Raw genomic sequence first — 22359 nt, 5'->3', positions numbered from 1 at the left:
AGAACTGTGAAAGAGTCCCACCACACAAAAACAAAAGTTTTAGATTTTAGAAAAACAGACTTTTCAAAAATGAAATTAGTCATAAATGACTGGAACGGATTACATGGAGTCCAGGAGAAATGGGACTACTTAAAAGGTGCATTATTGAAGGCAACAGAAAATTGCATAAGACTTGTCAGTAAAAGCAAAAAAAGGAAGAGACCACTGTGGTACTCAGCAGAAGTGGCCCAAATCATTAAAAATAAAAAAGCTAGCATTCTGTAATTATAAAAAAACCCAGAGCAATGAAGTTAAGGAAATCTACAAGATTAGGCAGAAAGAGGCCAAGCAAGTTATAAGAACTTCTAAAGCCCAGGCAGAAGAAAAACTAGCTCAGTCTATGAAAAAAGGGGATAAGACATTCTTCAGATATATAAATGAAAAAAGGAAATTAAAACAAGGAATAACTAAATTAAAAACAAAGGACGGAAGGTATGTAGAAGAGAATAAAGGGCTAGCGGACTGCCTTAATGAATACTTCAGTTCAGTTTTTACAAAAGAAAAAGAAGGAGAAGGACCTCCACTAGAAAGGATGACTAATAAATCGTTTGATGCATGTGTCTTTACAGAGGAAGATGTTCTAAGTTTGCTGTCTAAAGTGAAGACAAATAGCCCGTTTAGGCTCAGAAACGCGTCGGATTGAATTTGTCCCCTGAAGTGTGGTGACGTCACACGCCAAGTTCCCGGACTTCAACTGGGGTTCCCTCGTGTGAGTGATTTGCTGCCGGCCGGAGCACCACCCACACTAGAGGTTGAACCTGAAGGCGCTTTGAAAACCAACCCACTGGATCCGACAAGAAGAACACTCTACAGACAGATAAACTACCTGCTAAATAAGGTAACCACTATAAAGACTACTGTGAACAAACTTTCTTCTCCATGTACTAGAAATTGTGAACACTTCCTCTTACCTCTTGTACTTTGAACCAATACTTGGAAACATATCGGAATCAGCGCAGGTTCCGATTTTGATTTGTGTTCAAATCAGACCTCAATAACATTTTTTTATTACGGTCACCGCAGCAGACCGTGGCAGTGAACCTTGCAGCGATTCCTTGTATGATACAAAGATTTTAGTGAATCGGGGAGCGCGGGTGGGCTTGTATAATAGGTTACAGAGGAAGCAGACTCCCTGTCTCCCATTGGCACCCCGCAAATGAGATCAGGGTGTGCCAATGCCAGTGCAGGCAGGCCAGGGGCTAAGGTAAAGACTGCCTATTATAGTCCCCTTGTGGGACTATTAAATGGTTAAAAATATATATATTTTTATTACATTTAAAAATTACAAGGAAAAAAACACCTTTTTTCCATTGAAAAAATGTTTTTCAATGGAAAAAATTGGAAAAATAATATTTCCTCCACATATTTAGTATCATCACATCCATAACTACCCTGCATTACGCAATTATCATATAATTTCTCCCATACGGTAAACGGCGTAAAGCGACAGAAGGCTGGGCACAGGAGTCTTAGGAGTTAAAATTACATTTATATTCCCCCTTTCTATGCAATCTAGTGCTCCATTACATTCACTGACCTGCGATCCCTGTGATAATAAGTCATGAAGCAGCCTCTGGAAGTAGAAGCACTGTGCGCAGTGAGCCGGCTTCTACATAAATTATAATCACAGGGATCGCAGGTCAGTGTTACGGAGCATTAGATTGCATAGAAAGTGGGAATATAAATGTAATTTTAACTCCAAAGACTCCTGTGCCCAGCCTTCTGGCTCCCAGGGAAGCACGCGGCAGGAACACAGCGTCTGCACAGCCCGTCTTTTCTAATGGACGGATGGCCCTTAGCAACGCTCTTTTGAAGAGTGCTACTAAGGGCCATTTCAGCTCCAGTTTTCTACCAAAAATAAACGTTTTGGCTAAATAAAGTCTATTGCAAAATTGTTACCTATCACTTGCCCTACACTTTAGCAAAAAAAGATAATATACAGTACAGACCAAAAGTTTGGACACACCTTCTCATTCAAAGAGTTTTCTTTATTTTCATGACTATGAAAATTGTAGATTCACACTGAAGGCATCAAAACTATGAATTAACACATGTGGAATTATATACATAACAAAAAAGTGTAAAACAACTGAAAATATGAAATATTCTAGGTTCTTCAAAGTAGCCACCTGTAGCGAAACCAACCTCGCCACGGTGTTTTGGATGGGGCTGTTTACCAGCCTCCTGCCCTGGGATTATGGTCCCTTAAGTTATTGGGTCTTAAGGCACTTGGGACGGAGCCCTCTGTCCCTGGATTGCATCCTCTGCCTTACTTGCTTGGATGAAGCACATGGTGAGAACAATAGATAGCGGCCATTTTAGCTCACAGACACTGTTCTGACTTTCCAACACGGTGCTATCTTGCCTGTATTTGGTGCACAGAGACATCATTCAGTAGTTTGAAACTACCAAACAGGGGACACATTTATTAGTGACTATTTTCAGTATAACTTGTATATTTTCAGTGTAACTGTATCTTCCAAACTACTGAACGGACGTGGGTGAATTTTGGACATGTGGTTCACCCAAATCCCCCGGTTCCGAGGATATATTGGTTATGGGGTTATTGCATGTTTTGGGGTTCCTGTGATATGTTTTATAAAACTGTATTTCTCTGCCTTTGATAATTATATTCGCCCTTGTGTTCAAATAATCATCATCGGCAGAGGGGAGGATTTTGTGTGGGTGTGTTTCTATTGTCCCATTGTGTGTTTAAATGGTGATGTCTGTCCTGTTGTCTCCACGTGTGTATTGGCGATCTCCCCTTTGTCCTGAGAGATAATTGGATTGCCCTCAGTTGTCTCCTAGGCAGAGAGGAGGAAACCATGATGCATTGTGGGGATGTGTTGTATCTGTTCTGTATTTGCAAAACTGTAATAAAAACCAGGCTGGGTGTGCCATCACATGGGAGACCACTGCTGACCCTCAAGACGGAGCCTTGTCTCGTTATTGGGGGGATTCCCTGTATGCTGTTGGAGACTGATTGCCAGGAGTGTAAGCGGACTGTACGCTTTTCCTGTTCGTCTGCTGACAGCTATTTGTGAGGTTCCAGTTTGGAGTGCTATTTTGTATCCAGTTCGGGAGGTTGGTGTTCTGCAGTAGCTGTGCCTGTCTCTCGGAAAGGGGCATATCGCCTAAACGGATTTTAACCCCTTGTCTGCTGAAACGGTCCGTTACACCACCTTTTGCTTTGATTACTGCTTTGCACACTCTTGGCATTCTCTTGATGAGCTTCAAGAGGTAGTCACCTGAAATGGTCTTCCAACAGTCTTGAAGGAGTTCCCAGAGATGCTTAGCACTTGTTGGCCCTTTTGCTTTCACTCTGCGGTCCAGCTCACTCCAAACCATCTCGATTGGGTTCAGGTCCGGTAACTGTGAAGGCCAGGTCATCTGGCGCAGCACCCCATCACTCTCCTTCATGGTCAAATAGCCCTTACACAGCCTGGAGGTGTGTTTGGGGTCATTGTCCTGTTGAAAAATAAATGATGGTCCAACTAAACGCAAACTGGATGGAATAGCATGCCGCTGCAAGATGCTGTGGTAGCCTTCAATTTTGAATAAATCCCCAACAGTGTCACCAGCAAAGCACCCCTACACCATCACACCTCCTCCTCCATGCTTCACGGTGGGAACCAGGCATGTAGAGTCCATCCGTTCACCTTTTCTGTGTCTCAAATTTGGACTCATTAGACCAAAGCACAGATTTCCACTGGTCTAATGTCCATTCCAAACAAGTCTCTTCTGCTTGTTGCCTGTCCTTAGCAGTGGTTTCCTAGCAGATATTCTACCATGAAGGCCTGATTCACACAGTCTCCTCTTAACAGTTGTTCTAGAGATGTGTCTGCTGCTAGAACTCTGTGTAGCATTGACCTGGTCTCTAATTTGAGCTGCTGTTAACCTGCGATTTTTGAGGCTGGTGACTCAGATGAACTTATCCTCCGCAGCAGAGGTGGCTCTTGGTCTTCCTTTCCTAGGGCGTCCGCATGTGAGCCAGTTTCTTTGTAGTGCTTGATGGTTTTTGTGACTGCACTTGGGGACACTTTTAAAGTTTTCCCAATTTTTCGGACTGACTGACCTTTATTTCTTAAAGTAATGATGGCCACTCGTTTTTCTTTACTTAGCTGCTTTTTTCTTGCCATAATACAAATTCTAACAGTCTATTCAGTAGGACTATCAGCTGTGTATCCACCTGACTTATCCACAACGCAACTGATGGTCCCAACCCCATTTATAAGGCAAGAAATCCCACTTATTAAACTTGACAGGGCACACCTATGAAGTGAAAACCATTTCAGGTGACTACCTCTTGAAGCTCATGAAGAGAATGCCAAGAGTATGCAAAGCAGTAATCAAAGCAAAAGGTGGCTACGTTGAAGAACCTAGAATATGACATATTTTCAGTTGTTTCACACTTTTTTGTTATGTATATAATTCCACATGTGTTAATTCATAGTTTTGATACCTTCAGTGTGAATCTACAATTTTCATAGTCATGAAAATAAAGAAAACTCTTTGAATGAGAAGGTGTGTCCAAACTTTTGGTCTGTACTGTATATGACATTTATCCTTTAAAGGGGGTTGTGTAATTTGGGGGGGTTACAAACCCCACTATTGGCCAGATCTGTGAAGGGAAGCTTACCTGCTTCTCAGCGCTGGCTCCCCGCGCCTTCTCTTCCAGACCTGGGTTACTTTACTGTGCTCTTTTGCTGTAAACATCCGGTTTGACATGGGTGCAGCCAATCGCTGGATGCAGCTGTGACCTGCTTCTCTTGTGTCTTAACAAATGATCATGTGATACGAGGGGACCATGTCAACACTGTGGTCAGTGATTGGCTGCAGCCATGTGCAGCGAGCCAGACAGCATGGGCAACACATGAGTTACAGTGGGCTGATGGGGGTAGTAGTTCATTTATTCACAGTTAGCAGAACCTCCCTGGACCGGCAGTGCAGTGGAGGGAAGGACAGCACTAAATCCTCTGGGGAGCTCTCTATTGCAGGGAACACCAGCCAGATGGAAGTTGAGGTGCCCTTGATGGTATAGGTGTTTAAGGTGCTTTGGTGGTTGAGCCCCTATGTTCGTGACGCCAGCACCGTAAGGTGCAAATGTTGAGGGTAGTAGTCAAGACAATCTCCTGAACTCCAAACTGAATGTCAGAATGGGAAAGAAAGGTGGGCTACAACAGCAGAAGACCCCACCGGACACCACTCATCTCCACTACAATTAGGAAAAAGAGGCTACAATTTGCACGAGCTCACCAAAATTGGACAGTTGAAGACTGGAAAAATGTTGCCTGGTCTGATGAGTCTCGATTTCTGTTGAGACATTCAAATGGTGGAGTCCGAATTTGGCGTAAACAGAATGAGAACATGTATCCATTATGCCTTGTTACCACTGTCCAGGCTGGTGATGGTGGTGTAATGGTGTGGGGGATTTTTTCTGGGCACACTTTAGGCCCTTAGTGCCAATTGGCCATCGTTTAAATGACACGGGCTACCTGAGCATTGTTTCTGACCATGTCCATCCCTTCATGACCATCATGTACCCATCTTATGATGGCTACTTTCAGCAGGATAATGCACCATGTCACAAAGCTCGAATCATTTCAAATTGGTTTCATGAACATGACAATGAGTTCACTGTACTAAAATGGCCCCCACAGTCACCAGATCTCAACCCAATAGAGCATGTTTGGGATGTGGTGGAACGGGAGCTTCGTGCCCTGGATGTGCATCCCTCAAATCTCCATCAACTGCAAGATGCTATCCTATCAATATGGGTCAACATTTCTAAAAAATGCTATCAGCACCTTGTTGAATCAATGCCACGTAGAATTAAAGCAGTTCTGAAGGCAAAAAGGGGTCCAACACCGTATTAGTATGGTGTTCCTAATAATTCTTTAGTTGAGTGTAGACGGCCATATGTGTTTTGCAGTTCGCAAATTGCGGATACACAAAACACGGAGACTGGCCGCGTGCGTCCTATGATAGAAAATGCCTATTCTTGTCCGCAATTGTGGACAAGAATAGGACATGTTCTATCTTTTTTGGGGGCCGCGGAATATAAGTACGGATATGGGCAACACGCAGTCTACTGTCTGCATAATTTGTGGCCCCATTGAAAAAAAAATGTAACGGATCACCTGGCACCCCGACTGAGTACCTCTGTTGATGGATGCTCCTAGCGTTTTCCTGAGGTCTCCAAGCACTCTGGCAGACCCCACCATCACCGAACCGAAGAAGCAGATAAATCCTCTTCAAACATATGAATGCTGTAGACAGTGGAATAGGAAACCATACGAATAGGTTTACGCTCCTAGCAGTCAAACTAAGTACAGCAACCAATCGTTAACGCCCCTAGGGGAACAGAAGGGAGACTGTGACATAGGACAGATACAACACATCCCCACAATGCATCATGGTTTCCTCCTCTCTGCCCTGGAGACAACCGAAGAGCAATCCAATTATCTCTCAGGACAAAGGGAAATCGCCAATTCACATGTGGAGACAACAGGACAGACATCACCTTTTAAACACACAATGGCACAATGGGACAATAGAACAATGGGACAATAGAAACACACCCAGCATATTTGTGAGTTTACATTGTCCATACATATAACTTACATCAATTTAACCAGTATAACTTGGGGACAAACCTATCAAAATTCACTTGAATAGGTTCAGGGGTTTAAAAGTTAGCATGGGCCATAATCCTGAGGCAAGAGGCTGGTAAACAGGCCTCTCCAAAACCCAGTGGCGAGGTTGGTTTTTCGCCACACATCTCCCCCTCCCACAGAAGACTAACCAGATACCTGAGTTAGTCTGGCAGTCCAACCACAACCCAATACTGGACCTGTTGAATCTTGGGGCCTGGCTCTGTTCTGTATGTCCCCAGCTGTTGAGTGGGCATCTGCTACTCCTTGCTTCTTTGTGGTTCTCCAGCTTGGAGCTGTAGGTACTTGGTGGGCAGAGGCCGACTGCGCTCTGCCCAGATGCCAGCTCTTCCGCTGGGGATGCCTGTGGTAAGTCAGTCTCTGGACAAGAGGATAGGGGAGGGCAGAGGCCGACTGCGCTCTGCCCTGATGCCAGCTCTTCTGCTGGGGTGAGGGGGGTACAAGCCAGTCCTGTAACAAGGGGGTCGGTGGAGCAGGGGCTAGCGGCGCTATGCCCGGATGCCAGCTCTTCTGCTGGGAAGGGATCAGTAGGTATCGCAGGCTCATCCCCTGCCCCCAGAACTCGGTTGGGAAGTAGCTGGAAAGGGGAGGGCTCGCTTACCTCCTCCTCCTGGTATCCCTGCGGAGATGGATGGGGATCTGGACCGACCATCCAGCATCCCTGTAGGACTGGCACTGAGCTCGCAGTCTCATCTGCGCCCATGCAGAGGGGCTTGTGTTCCCCTTTTCCCGGTATCTCCGGCTGCTGGTGGAAGGTGAGGCCGGTTGCCTCTCCTCCCCAGGACTCTGGTTGCTGTAGGGCAGAGGGACCCCGCATCTCCTCCCCCTGGAACTCAGGTTGCGGCTGGGGAGAGAGACCGGTTGTCTCCTCTCCCTGTGATATGCACTGCCGTTGGAGATCTGGGCTGGCGGCCCAGCATCCCTGTTGGGCCGGTAGAGAGACCTCGGTCCCATCTCCACCTGCCTTCTGTGGGTCCTCCCAGGACCAGTCTGTGAGGTCCCTCAACATTTGCGAGTAAGGACCACCTGCATCCACACCTGGCAACTACGGCTGCTGCTGAGGGTCTGGGCCAGCTGCCCAGCATCCCGGTGGAGAGCCCTCGGTCCCATCTCCACCTGCCTGTTGTGGTTCCTCACAGGACCAGTCTATGAGGACCCCTACTTCGGGTTCCTCTGGCCGCCTCAGGGGGAGACTGCTAACCTCCTCGGATGCAGCCTCTGCTCGGCTGCTGTAACACTCCTTCCGCTGGGCAATTTCTCTCTCTTTCGCCAGTCGGAATTCTCGTTCCATCCTTGCATGTCGCTTGGCTGTGACCTGGTTCCAGATGGCCTGGCATATATCCATGGACACATTATCTCCATACTGGGCCACTCGCTGCCTCACCTCGGCCAGCCAGTCATCTTCAGAGCCTTCCATACTTGTCTGCTCCAAGTCGCTGGATACCTCTGCTCACAGGGGTCCTGCACGAGTGCTAGCGTTGCCCTCAATTTGTAACTCTACACGTTACCGGTGTCTCATTCCACTGCTTGCCACCAATGTAACGGATCACCTGGCACCCCAACTGAGTACCTCCGTTTCTGGATGCTTCTAGCGTTTTCTGAGGTCTCCAAGCACTCTGGCAGACACCACCATCACCGAACCGAAGAAGCAGATAAATCCTCTTCAAACATATGAATGCTGTAGACAGTGGAATAGGAAACCATACGAATAGGTTTACGCTCCTAGCAGTCAAACTGAAACATCCTCCCCCAAGAATGAGACGACACTTCACTTTGAGGGTTAAAACAGGAACTGACTGTACCTGCACGTACAGCCTCTTTTATTCACAAACCACCGACATATTACTGCCTACAGGGTTTTGAAATACAACCAATCAATATATTACAACACATACAATGTAAGTACAGCAACCAATCTTTCACGCCCCTAGGGGACCAGAAGGGAGACTGTGACACAGGACAGATACAAACACATCCCCACAATGCATCATGGTTTCCTCCTCTCTGCCCTGGAGACAACCGAGGAGCATTCCAATTATCTCTCAGGACAAAGGGAAATCGCCAATTCACATGTGGAGACAACAGGACAGACATCACCTTTTAAACACACAATGGGACAATAGAACAATGGGACAATAGAAACACACCCAGCATATTCCTCCCCTCTGTCTATCCACTCAACTATCTCCCAAGCTGACAAGTTACACTTATTATAAATTGTTACAACTTTGTGAGTTTACATTGTCCACACATATAACTTACATCAATTTAACCAGTATAACTTGGGGACAAACCTATCCAAAATTCACTTGAATAGGTTCAGGGGTTTAAAAGTTAGTATGGGCCATAATCCTGAGGCAAGAGGCTGGTAAACAGGCCTCTCCAAAACCCAGTGGCGAGGTTGGTTTTGCCACTCACACCCTTTCCTCAAAATTGCAGAACGGATGCGGATCCTTTCATACGGCTGCCTCAATGGGCCCTAACACATATACTGGACTTTCATATGTGCAGGTGCTCTTTTTCACACATCCTCGCAGGCACTCTTACATACACACATTTATACACATGCAAACACACTTACATACACAGACTGTCATACATGCAGGCACTCTTACATACACAGACTGTCATACATGCAAGCAATCTTACATACACACACACACTGTCATACATGCAGGCACTTTCACATACACATAATGTCATACATGCAGGCACTCTCACATACACACACTTGTATACATGCAGGAACTCTTACATACACAAATTTATACACATGCAAGCACTCTTACATACACAGACTGTCATACCTGCAGGCACTCTCACATACACACACTGTCATACATGCAAGCACTCTCACATACACACACTGTCATACATGCAGGCACTCTCACATACACACACTGTCATACATGCAAGCAATCTCACATACACAGACTGTCATACATGCAGGCACTCTCACATACACACACTGTCATACATGCAGGCACTCTCACATAAACACACTGTCATACATGCAGGCACTCTCACATACACACACTGTCATACATGCAGGCACTCTCACATACACACACTGTCATACATGCAAGCAATCTCACATACACACACTGTCATACATGCAGGCACTCTCACATACACACACTGTCATACATGCAGGCACTCTCACATACACACACTCTCATACATGCAGGCACTCTCACATACACATACTGTCATACATGCAGGCACTCTCACATACACACACTGTCATACATGCAAGCAATCTCACATACACACACTGTCATACATGCAAGCAATCTTACATACACACTGTCATACATGCAGGCACTCTTACATACACACACTGTCATACATGCAGGCACTCTCACATACACACACTGTCATACATGCAAGCAATCTCACATACACACACTGTCATACATGCAGGCACTCTCACATACACACACTTGTATACATGCAGGCACTCTTACATACACACACTTGTATACATGCAGGCACTCTTACATACACACACTGTCATACATGCAGGCACTCTCACATACACACACTTGTATACATGCAGGCACTCTTACATACACACACTTGTATACATGCAGGCACTCTTACATACACACACTGTCATACATGCAGGCACTCTCATATACACACACTGTCATACATGCAGGCACTCTCACATACACACACTAGTATACATGCAGGCACTCTTACATACACACACTCTTACATACACACACTGTCATACATGCAGGCACTCTCACATACACACACTTGTATACATGCAGGCACTCTCACATACACACACTTGTATACATGCAGGGCAGGCACACTTTTACACTACATTACATATAGATCCCTTCCTCACCTCCTGGCTCTGTATTGCTGGTTCTTGTGTCCTCAGCCAGGATCCTCCCCCTCTCAGTAGAAGGGCTCGGTCTCCACACAGTAGCAGCCCTTCCTTCCTTCTAGCAGAACTGGCTTATTGGAGGAGAGGCTGTCAGTGCTTTTGAGTGACAGTTTGTAGACCAATCAGCTCTCCTGGTCAGTAAGGCTGGGTCCACAAGGTCCTATTTTTTATAAAATCACGGCAAAATGCAGTGTTTTTTTGCCACGATTTTTTCAATATCAGACCCTGTGGACACAGCCTTACTGACCAGGAGAGCTGATTGGTCTACAAACTGTCACTCAAAAGCACTGACAGCCTCTCCTCCAATAAGCCAGTTCTCCTAGAAGGAAAGAAGGGCTGCTACTGTGTGGAGACCGAGCCCTTCTACTGAGAGGGGGAGGATCCTGGCTGAGGACACAAGAACCAGCAATACAGAGCCAGGAGGTGAGGAAGGGATCTATATGTAATGTAGTGTAAAAGTGTGCCTGCCCTGCATGTATACAAGTGTGTGTATGTGAGAGTGCCTGCATGTATACAAGTGTGTGTATGTGAGAGTGCCTGCATGTATGACAGTGTGTGTATGTAAGAGTGCCTGCATGTATGACAGTGTGTGTATGTAAGAGTGCCTGCATGTATACTAGTGTGTGTATGTGAGAGTGCCTGCATGTATGACAGTGTGTGTATGTAAGAGTGCCTGCATGTATGACAGTGTGTGTATGTAAGAGTGCCTGCATGTATACTAGTGTGTGTATGTGAGAGTGCCTGCATGTATGACAGTGTGTGTATATGAGAGTGCCTGCATGTATGACAGTGTGTGTATGTAAGAGTGCCTGCATGTATGACAGTGTGTGTATGTGAGAGTGCCTGCATGTATGACAGTATAAAACCTGCCAGCCCTCCTATAAATCAGTGCTTCTATTCAAATCAGACTAAGTCTCAAGACATGCACGCAGCGATACTAACAGGAGATGGAGACTAAGTCCCAAGATACAGTGGGATGCGAAAGTTTGGGCAACCTTGTTAATCGTCATGATTTTCCTGTATAAATCGTTGGTTGTTACGATAAAAAATGTCAGTTAAATATATCATGTAGGAGACACACACAGTGATATTTGAGAAGTGAAATGAAGTTTATTGGATTTACAGAAAGTGTGCTGTAATTGTTTAAACAAAATTAGGCAGGTGCATAAATGTGGGCACTGTTGTCATTTTATTGATTCCAAAACCTTTAGAACAGGCATGTCCAAACTGCGGCCCTCCAGCTGTTGCAAAACTACAACTCCCAGCATGCCCTAGTAGCTGTAAGCTTCCCAGGCATGCTGGAGGGGCCGCAGTTTGGACATGCCTGCTTTAGAACTAATTATTGGAACTCAAATTGGCTTGGTAAGCTCAGTGACCCCTGATCTACATACACAGGTGAATCCAATTATGCGAAAGAGTATTTAAGGGGTCAATTGTAAGTTTCCTTCCTCTTAATTTTCTCTGAAGAGTAGCAACATGAGAGTCTCAAAACAACTCTTAAATGACCTGAAGACAAAGATTGTTCACCATCATGGTTTAGGGGAAGGATACAGAAAGCTGTCTCAGAGATTTCAACTGTTAGGAACATATTGAGGAAATGGAAGACCACAGGCTTAGTTCAAGTTAAGGCTGCAAGTGGCAGACCAAGAAAAATCTCGGATAGACAGAAGTGACGAATGGTGAGAACAGTCAGGGTCAAGCCTTTTCTCCGCCCACAGCATAAAAAGTGCCGCTTGAGGTGGGCTAAAGCACATTTGGACAAGCCAGCTTCATTTTGGAATAAGGTACTGTGGACTGATGAAACTAAAATGGAGTTATTTGGCCATAACATGGGGCGTTATGCATGGAGGAAAAAGAACACAGCATTCCAAGAAAAACACCTGCTACCTGCAGTAAAATATGGTGGTGGTTCCATCATACTGTGGGGCTGAGTGGCCAGTGCAGGGACTGGGAATCTTGTCAAAGTTGAGGGACGCATGGATTCCCCTCAATATCAGCAGATTCTGGAGACCAATGTCCAGGAATCAGTAACAAAGCTGAAGCTGCGCCGAGGCTGGATCTTTCAACAAGACAACAACCCTAAACACTGCTCAAAATCCACTAAGGCATTTATGCAGAGGAACAAGTACAACGTTCTGGATTGGCCATCTCAGTCCCCAGACCTAAATATAATTGAAAATCTGTAGTGTGACTTAAAGAGAGCTGTCCATGCTCGGAAGCCATCAAACCTGAATGAACTAAAGATGTTTTGTAAAGAGGAATGGTCCAAAATACCTTCAACCAGAATCCAGACTCTCATTGGAACCTAAAGGAAGCGTTTAGAGGCTGTCATTTCTGCAAAAGGAGGATCTACTAAATATTGATTTCATTTCTTTTTTGTGGTGCCCAAATTTATGCACCTGCCTAATTTTGTTTAAAAAATTATAGCACACTTTCTGTAAATCCAATAAACTTAATTTCACTTCTCAAATATCATTATGTGTGTGTCTCTTATATGATATATTTAACTGACATTTTTTATCGTAACAACCAACTATTTATACAGGAAAATCATGACGATTAACAAGGTTGCCCAAACTTTCGCATCCCACTGTAAATGCTATCGCGAGAAAAAAGGCATTCTGCAGTCTAAGTTCTAGCGCATGCGTGGCCACGAGTGATGACGTCTTAGACATCAGACGAATAGAAGAGGCAGAATAGGTAAGAAAACTATAGAGGAGGGGTAATAGTCCATGCTCACCAATTAGATTGGGAGGCTCCCACGGATACAGGTTCCGATTGGATCAACAGGGTTCTGGCCCCGATGATGACAAGCTAACAGAAGTTATTTAGTTGCCGACAAACGAGCTCGCTCATATACTGCCCTAACCCCTGAAGACGCCGGTACACGGCGAAACATGTCGGGGGGCAGAGAAGCTCAAAATTTTTAATATAGCAAGCACTCACAGATACTTAAAGGGGTTGTCCGAGTTATGAAAAAAATATAGCACTGAAAATCTGATGGGCAGCAATATATAACTAAGCTAAGCAAGTTTTATGCAAAAAAAATAAAAATATATATATATATAGCAAGCACTCAGTTACAGATACTTAAAGGGGTTGTCCGAGTTATGAAAAAAATATAGCACTGAAAATCTGATGGGCAGCAATATATAACTAAGCTAAGCAAGTTTTATGCAAAAAAAAAAAAAATATATATATATATATATATATATATATATAGACGAAAACGGACAGCAACTCCAAGTAGTACAAAAAATATTAATTTATTGGGCCACAGTGGCACAGAGGCGACGTTTCGGCTCAAAATCCAGAGCCTTTCTCAAGCATGCTTGAGAAAGGCTCTGGATTTTGAGCCGAAACGTCGCCTCTGTGCCACTGTGGCCCAATAAATTAATATTTTTTGTACTACTTGGAGTTGCTGTCCGTTTTCGTCTAAATACAAGGGTAAGCAGTGAATTCCCTGGACCTAGCACCCTATTTTCTCTCTTTGGTATAAATTGGTGCTGCCACACATTTTTCTTTTTATATATATATATATATATATATATATATATATATATTTACTCATTTCCCTGGTTCTTTTCTGGCCCTTTGTTTACATGCAATAAAAACAATCTCTACCCCTCCCCCTGCACTGCTAAGGGAGTGGCTACAAGAGCGGCCCTGAGTGATATGTCTGCCTGCTGGGAGACTCTGCAGCATGTTGGATGTGTAGGGCTACAAGTCCCAGCTGTATAATGACACTGCTAAGGTAGTGAATACAAGAGCTGCCCTGAGTGACATGTCTGCCTGCTGGGAGACTCTGCAGCATGTTGTATGTGTAGGACTACAAGTCTCAGCTGTATAATGACACTGCTAAGGGAGTGAATACAAGAGCTGCCCTGAGTGACATGTCTGCCTGCTGGGAGACTCTGCAGCATATTGTATGTGTAGGACTACAAGTCCCACCTGTATAATGACACTGCTAATACAGACAGGATCTTCTCCCTACCTTCTTGTGCAATGCACTCTCTAGTCCTTCAGCTCCTGTGCCTAGAATTGTCACTGCTGCAGATACCCAGTGTGTGCAGCTGAAGGGGTTAAGAATCCTAGGAGAGAGAGTAGATGGCAGTGAAGGGGGCGTGGCCAGCACAGTGACAGGCTTGTGCAATGAACTTTATCAGAGCAGGGAGAGAAGCTGGCTTACACAGGACACCCAATCTTCAACAGCTTCCGCTAAGAACCTTGACGCACCATCCTCCTCCAGCTCAGCTTCGGTCATCTGCTCTGAAGTTACCACTCTCCCGCCCGCCGCCACCACCACCACCACAGCCACCACAGCCGCTTCACTTAATCCGTCAGAGGAGTTATTTACACATCAGTTGGAAGAAATTAGTGATGCACAACCATTATTGCCAGAGGATGTAGATAACAGGGATATGTCTCAGTCAGGCAGGATTACACACATGGACGTACAGTGTGATGATGATGATGTTGTACCCGCTGCTGCTTCCTTTGCTGAGGTGTCAGATACAAGTGAAGTGGTTGATGATGACGATGTGTCCGTGGATGCCACGTGGGTGCCTGCTCGAAGAGAAGAAGAAGAGGGGGGAAGTTCAGAAGGGGAGACAGAGAGAAGGAGGAGACGAGTTGGAAGCAGGGGGAGGTCATCACAAGGAACTAGTGGCACAGTCAGACAGCATTATCGGCACCCGGGGTCAGCCAGACAGCACGCCAATCAACGCATGCTGTTGCCACCACCAGAATGCCGTCATTGCAAAGCTCAGCAGTGTGGCATTTTTTTGTGTGTGTCTGCCTCTGATAACAGCAATGCCATTTGCAACCTGTGCCAAAAGAAACTGAGTCGTGGGAAGTCCAACACCCACCTTGGTACAACCGCTTTGCGAAGCCACATGATCTCACATCACAAACGCCAATGGGATCAACACATGAGTACAAGCAGCACACAAACTCAAAGCCACCATCCTCCTCCTGGTCCAGCATCTTCAGACACATCAACCACTGCTCTCCTCCTTGCCCCCTTTCAACCACCCGCCACTCCGCCTTCAGCAGTTCCATCTCATCTGCCTACAGTCAGGTGTCTGTCAAGGAAATGTTTGAGCGTAAGAAGCCAATGTCACAGAGTCACCCCCTTGCCCGGCGTCTGACAGCTGGCTTGAGAGAACTCTTAGCCTGCCAGCTTTTACCATACCAGCATGTGGAGTCTGAGGCCTTCAAAAAATTGCTATTGGGACACCACAGTGGAAGGTACCCACACTAATTTTTCGTTTTCAAAAAAGGCAATCCCAAACCTTTACTCTCTTATTGAAAAGGAAGTCATGGCATCTCTGGCATACAGTGTTGGGGCAAGGGTCCATCTGACCACTGATACCTGGTCTGCAAAGCACAGTCAGGGCAGGTATATCACGTACACTGCGCATTGGGTCAACCTGCTGACGGCTGCCAAGCATGGAAGGCGTGGCTCTGCAGCGGAGTTGGTGACACCGCCACGACTTGCAGGCAGGCCTACTGCCACCTCCTCTACTCCTCCTACTCCATCCTCTTCGATAACCTCCTCGGCTGAGTCCTCTTCTGCAGCGGCGTCTGGCTGCACATCAACTGAATCCCCCCAGCTCCCCAGGGGCTATTCCACATCCCGGATACGACTGTGTCACGCTGTCTTGGAGTTGACTTGCCTGAAAGCAGAGAGCCACACCGGACCAGCACTCCTGTCCGCCCTGAACGCACAGGTGGATCAGTGGCTGACCCCGCACCAACTGGAGATCAGCAAAGTGGTGTGTGACAATGAAAGCAATTTGTTGGCGGCATTGAATTTGGGCAAGTTGACACATGTGCCGTGCATGGCACATGTGTTGAATCTCATCGTACAACGCTTTGTGTCAAAGTACCCAGGCTTACAGGACATCCTCAAGCAGGCCAGGAAGGTGTGTGGCCATTTAAGGCGTTCCTACACGGCCATGGCGCACTTTTCAGACATTCAGCGGCGAAACATGCCAGTGAGGTGCTTGATTTGCGACAGCTCGACACGTTGGAATTCAACACTCCTAATGTTCGACCGCCTGCTCCAACAAGAAAAAGCCGTGAACGAGTATTTATATGACCGGGGTGCTAGGACAGCCTCTGCGGAGCTGGGAATTTTTTTGCCACGTTACGGGACGCTCATGCGCAATGCCTGTAGGCTCATGCGTCCTTTTGAGGAGGTGACAAACCTAGTCAGTCGCACCGAAGGCACCATCAGCGACCTCATCCCATTTGTTTTCTTCCTGGAGCGTGCACTGCGAAGAGTGCTGGATCAGGCTGTAGATGAGTGTGAAGAGGAAGAGTTGTGGTCACCATCACCACTAGAAACAGCCTTGTCATCATCGCTTGCCGGACCTGCGGCAACGCTGGAAGAGGAGTATGAGGAAGAGGAGTCAGAGGAGGAATGTGGCTTTGAGGAGGAGGAAGACCAACCACAGCAGGCATCCCAGGGTGCTCGTTGTTGTCACCTATCTGGGACCTGTCATATATCTTCTATATGAAAGAATCTTCATATAAAAGAGAGGATAATAAATGAAATAAAAAAAATATAAAAATTATATTATCCTTCCGGCGGACACAAAAAAACGCCTCTGTTCTTTTATCAAGTATCTTAATTTGATTTGTGCAAGCAGTGAAACAAAGGGACAATTGTATATGCAAAAATATATAATCGTTTATTACAAAAACAAAGAATATAAAAACAACACAACTGCAAAACAAATGATGAAGTTACAAAGTAACACCCAAAATGTACCACACAGTGGTGCTAATACACCCCTATCTGATCAGCACAGTATGATTTAATGATTTATGACAACCAGTGTCATACTTTTAACAAACTGACTCATTGTAATGCAAGGCACCAACAAACAGACCAGTGATGAAAGCAAAAAGGTGTTTATTCACCAGAAACATAAACGTCCAGGACACTTGCTGGTAACAAGGAATAATAACAAAAAAACAGGCAAGGAGATTCCAGGAATAGTCCCAACCAGTGCTGAATGATGCTGTGCACTTGGCAGTCGAGTCACTCCAGATCTTGGGTCCGCTGTAAGGACAAAGTTCCTGGCAGTCTTCAGTCACTAGGAGTTGTGACCTATACCTGGTTGAGGGAAAATAACAGTGGGCACTGATCACCCTGAGAGACCTCCTTTTAAATGCCTGCTGACCAATCCCAGGGTGCCAAGTGTCCACTACCATAGGTGAACAAATTGCCCTGCACCTGAGGACAAGGCCTAAGGCAATCACAAGTTGATTAACCCATGGCTGGCTCCCTAATCCACTTTGCTCTTGTGAGTCAGTATAATATGCGCCACTGGTCGACGAAGTGCATAAGAAGCGCGTACTCGCGACCGTGTATCCCTTTGCGAACCTGCCCTCGTGCGTACGAACGGACGCATGATTGACTCAGCGCGAGTATGCGAGCGCGTGGACCCAGATGCGGAAACGGAAGTCGCAGGAGACACCGGAGACAACCCTGGCCGCGGCGTCTTGTCACTCGCCTGGCCACTCTGTCCCCGGGACTCCGACGGTCCTCCCCTCCGATGTCCACGCGAACGCATCTCCGCACTGGCTCGCAAAGGGGTCAGCGCTGGTGCATCAGAGACACGCATAACCTGTCCCGCAACTCCACGAGGACCCCTCTTGGTTCCCCTGGAGTGCAAAGCAGGTGAGGATCTTACATTACCCCCCCCCCCTCGAGGAGGCGGCTCTGAAGACTCCAAGCAAGCTTTCCCCGGATTATCCCGGTGAAAGGCTGCCACCAACTCATCCGCATGCACCTGGCGAGCAGGTATCCAACATCTCTCCTCTGGACCAAAACCCTTCCAGTCCACCAAGTATTGAAGAGACCTTTGGACAAAACGAGAGTCCAAAATTCTGTTCACTTCGAACTCCGGTACCCCTTGGACCTCCAGCGGGGATGGGGTCTGAATGAAGGGAGCGGAGTCGGCTGCCGATTTGAGAAGTGAAACATGAAAGGTGTTCACTCCTCGGATCGACGGTGGAAGAGCAACCTTGTACGTAACTCGGTTGATCTTTTGTGTCACTGGGTATGGGCCAATGAATCGAGGACCCAACTTGGAAGATGGCTGACGCAGCGGAATGTTCCGGGTGGAGACCCACACCTGATCTCCCACCTTAAACTTTTGCTCTACGGTGCGATGACAATTTCTTCTGTTGCGCCACCGCACTGCGGAGATTCCGCTGGGCCGACGACCAAATGGGACGTCTATCCTTGAACCACTGATCCACCACCGGTGAGTCAGTGGAGGGTCCGGCCAAAGAAGAGAGTCTTGGATCCCTGCCCCCCACGCACCTGAACGGAGACATCTTAGTGGAAGCATGCTCAGAGTTATTATAAGCCACCTCCGCAAAGGGTAGATACGCTGCCCATTCCTCCTGGCAGTCTGACACGAAGCACCGGAGATATTGCTCCAGGGTCTGGTTAGTCCTTTCCGTCTGACCGTTGGTCTCTGGGTGAAAACCAGAAGAAAAAGACAAATTAATACCCAATCGGGAGCAGAAAGAACGCCAGAAGCGGGAGATGAATTGCACTCCTCTGTTTGAAACAATGTCATCCGGCGCTCCGTGTAATCGAAAGACATGATTCAAGAACAGATCTGCCAATTCTCTGGCCGAGGGCAATCCAGGGAGTGGGATAAAATGGGCCATTTTACTAAAACGGTCCACCACTACCCAGATTACCGTACTTCCAGAGGACCTTGGCAAATCTGTGATGAAATCCATGGAAATGTGAGTCCATGGAGCCTGGGGAATAGGCAGTGGGAGTAAAGTCCCAGAAGGGGCAGACCGGGACGGTTTACATCTGGCGCAAACAGTACATGCCTGGATATAGGCCTTAACATCCACGGACATGTTGGGCCACCACACGTGACGTTTAACAAGGGCAAGTGTTTTTTTAACACCCAAATGCCCGGCAGACTTTGAGTCATGAAGCTGTCGGATGACCTCCAATCGAAGGTTAATGGGTACGAACCATCGACCCTCGGAATTTGTCAGGTGGACTCTCTGCCTGTGAGGGCTCAAGAAGAGAGGACAAGTCCTCCATTACTTCTGCGGCCCCCAGGGCAGCAAGAAAACATTTAGTTGGGAGAATGGTTTCTGGCTCAGAGTCCAGGACGGAAGCAGCCTCAGGGAAGCAGCGGGACAGGGCATCTGCCTTTACGTTTTTGGAACCTGGTTTATAAGTGAGGCGGAAATTGAAGCGGGTGAAAAACAATGCCCACCTGGCTTGTCGGGAGTTGAGTCTTTTGGCACTCTCTAGATACTCCAAATTTTTGTGGTCAGTGTAAACCGTGATGGGATGTTCTGCACCCTCTAGCCAATGTCTCCACTCTTGAAAAGCCAATCTTACTCCCAGAAGCTCTCTATTGCCGATATCATAATTACACTCGGCTGGAGAGAGCTTCCGAGAGAAGAAGGCACAGGGATGTAACCTCTCGGGGTCCCCAGAATACTGTGAGAGAACTGCCCCTACACCGACCTCTGAGGCATCGACCTCGAGAACAAAAGGTCTGGAGGTGTCTGGATGAGTAAGAATTGGTGCCGTGCAAAAGGCCTGTTTCAGCGTCTCAAAGGCTCTGACTGCCTCTCTCGTCCACTTAGAAGGATTAGCTCCCTTCTTAGTGAGGTTGGTGAGAGGTACTACTATCGCAGAAAAATTCTTAATAAACTTGCGGTAGAAGTTGGCAAAGCCTAAGAAACGCTGCAACCCCTTAAGATCCTTAGGTTGAGGCCAATCCAAGACAGCAGAAAGTTTGGATGGGTCCATAGCCAATCCCTTTTCTGATATAATGTACCCCAGGAAAGGCAACTCCTTCACCTCAAACCGACACTTCTCAAGTTTGGCATAGAGGCGGTTCTCCCTCAGCTTCTGGAAAACCTGACACACGTGTCTCCGATGAGAGACCAGATCCGAGGAGTAGATTAGTATGTCATCTAGATAGACAACAACACATCTATCCAAGAAATCTCTGAGAACATCGTTGATGAACTCCTGGAAGACCGCGGGAGCATTACAGAGACCGAAAGGCATCACGAGATACTCGTAATGCCCGTCTCTGGTATTAAATGCGGTCTTCCATTCGTCACCCTCTCTAATGCGAACTAAATTATAAGCACCCCTTAAATCGAGTTTGGTGAAGACTCGGGCCCCTGCCACCTGAGAAAACAGATCATCAATCAGAGGCAGTGGATACCGATTCTTCACCGTAATCCGATTAAGGGCACGATAATCGATGCAAGGTCTCAAGCCTCCATCCTTCTTCTCCACAAAGAAGAATCCAGCTCCAGCAGGGGAAGTGGATGGACGAATGAAATTCTTCTCAAGGTTCTCTTTAATATAGTCCCGCTGAGCCTGAACCTCAGGCCCAGTGAGATTATAAAGATGCCCTCGTGGTGGCATGGTGCCTGGCAACAGGTCTATAGGACAATCATATGACCTGTGGGGAGGTAATACATCAGCCCCCTGAGGACTGAACACATCTCGGAAATTATGATACTGCTGTGGTAAAGTACTTAATACTTCCATGGAGGCTAGTGACAGGTCGGGACGAATGCACTTAGTAAGGCATTCCGTACTCCACTGACAGATAAGACCCGAGCGCCAGTCCACTACTGGATTATGGAGCCTTAACCAAGGGAGACCCAAAATCACGGGAGTGGATGGCATGTCAAGGACAAAAAGGCTTAAGGTCTCCCGATGATCAGCCCCCACCGTTACCTGTATTCCCGGAGTCATCCACACTGCACGACCATCTTGAAGAGGGGAACCATCAATCGCGGTCACTGACATGGTGGTTTTCGGCTGGATCAACGGGATGCCAAGTCGACGAACCAAGGTTGAGTCCACAAAATTCCCAGCGGCCCCAGAATCGATTAGTGCTGAAAACTCATGGACCTTGTCTTGCCACCGTAAGGATATGGATACCATCACCCGGCTTGGAGGAGGGATAATAGCACCTAGGGGGTTCTCCTCTATGCCCCCTAGGTTCATTCGTTTCCCGCCGGCAGGAGGGGACAGGTTTTAACGAGGTGTCCAGACTTCCCGCAAAATAGGCACAGGCCTTTCTGTTGGCGACGAGCTCGTTCTGCCTGTGTGAGATGGGAGGATCCAACCTCCATTGGCTCTTCGGCCGATTTTAGAGGCCCTGGATGTGGTCGAGAGGATGAAAACCGAGACGACCGTTCCACTCGCCTCTCACGGATTCGCCTGTCGGCATCGATTGCCTGAGAGATAGCCATTTCCAACGAGAAGGGGGTAGGCAAGGCCAAAAGAAGATCCCGGACCGCATCCGAAAGTCCCAAACGGAAGCGATGGAGTAGGGCTGCGTCGCCCCAGGTGGTGAAAGCTGCCCATCGCCTGAATTCTGCAGCGTATTCTTCAGCTGGGCGGCGGCCTTGTTGAATATGCTCAAGATTGGTCTCTGCGGTGCGAGTACGATCCGGGTCATCGTAAATCACAGCCATAGCCTCGAAGAAGGCATCCACTGACGAAAAAGCTGTATGGTCTTGAGGCAAGTTAAATGCCCAACGTTGGGGGTCTCCACGTAGCAGTGACATTACAATCCCAATTCTCTGCCTGAGAGTGCCAGAAGCCATCGGTCGTAACTGGAAATAAAGGAGACAGGAGTCCCTGAAGTTTAAGAACTCCTGTCGCTCTCCTGTGAAGGGGTCAGGCAGAGGGATCTTAGGTTCTGT

This window comes from Bufo gargarizans, chromosome 2, assembly GCF_014858855.1.
Source record: "Bufo gargarizans isolate SCDJY-AF-19 chromosome 2, ASM1485885v1, whole genome shotgun sequence".
Classification (NCBI taxonomy): Eukaryota; Metazoa; Chordata; class Amphibia; order Anura; family Bufonidae; genus Bufo; species Bufo gargarizans.
This window is presented reverse-complemented; position numbering follows the sequence as displayed.